At 64.2% G+C, this 948-nt stretch overlaps 1 pseudogene; it reads left to right on the top strand.

The window, feature by feature from the left end:
- Positions 1-405: 405 nt before the first annotated feature.
- Positions 406-524, top strand: LOC128823871 (5S ribosomal RNA; annotated as a pseudogene).
- The last annotated feature ends 424 nt before the right edge of the window (positions 525-948 follow it).

The raw sequence follows: 948 nt of genomic DNA, 5'->3' as shown, positions 1-948 counted from the left end.
GCGGAGAAAGTTCTGATGGCCAAAGGCAGCTCTGATCCCCACCTCCCAGCCAGGTCCAGCCCGGGGGCCCTGCCACACGGCAATGCGACAGGGGCTCAACATTCCCAGACGCAGTAATGGGGAGGCGGGGGCTCCCACAGGACATGATCAGGCCCCTGGAAGCACGATTTTCCCCAGCACCTCCACCCCATCCCACCTCACACAACCACAGCACGCGTGTCCGTGCCAGGCTCCCCGGGGAGGACTCTGGAAGGGGCGCCCCAACTGTCAAAGGGGGACTCCCGTCCCACTCTCCTGCCCCAGTGGAGCCCAGGGTCGGGGGACGGGGCAGGGGGAGCCCAGGGTTCGGTTCGTCAGGCCCTGGAGTCAGTAAGGAAAAGTGGGCAAGGAGGTGTGGAGCCGGGTGCCTACAGCCATACCGCACCGAACGCCCCCAATCCCGTCCAATCTCTGAAGGTAAACCATCCTGGGCCTGGCTAGTACTTGGATGGGTGACCGCCTGGGAATCCCAGGTGCTGTAGGCAGCTTTTCCCTATCCGAGCAAGCTCTCTCGTTTTCTTTCTTTCTTCCCATTGCGGTGTCAGCATTTTCTTTGTTCCTTCCTCTCTGTCCTCCCCAGTGTAGGCCAACGCCTCGCAGAGAGGACGCGGATCTGCCCGGGGAGGAGGACGGGGGCCCCAGAAAGCTCCTCATTGCTCCTGAGCCCCTGGCTCCGCTAAGTCAGAGGTCACAGCTGGAGGTCACGTGTCTGGGCAGCGGGTGTACGGCTCCCCCGCCCAGCTTCCTCCACCGGGGGGACACAGCCTCCAAAGTTGCAGAAGGCACCCCCGGCCCTGGGGCAGACTCACCCAGAGTCGCTTGCCCCCTCCTGCACCCAACTGCCGGCCTGCAGAACGAGCACAAATCCTCCAACGGCCACCCAGGCGAGGGCTGGCTTGGCCGGCCTGG

The sequence above is a fragment of the Malaclemys terrapin genome, chromosome 15 (assembly GCF_027887155.1).
Source record: "Malaclemys terrapin pileata isolate rMalTer1 chromosome 15, rMalTer1.hap1, whole genome shotgun sequence".
NCBI lineage: Eukaryota > Metazoa > Chordata > Testudines > Emydidae > Malaclemys > Malaclemys terrapin.
The sequence above is the reverse complement of the archived record's forward strand: the minus strand, read 5'-3'. Positions and strand labels throughout refer to the sequence as shown.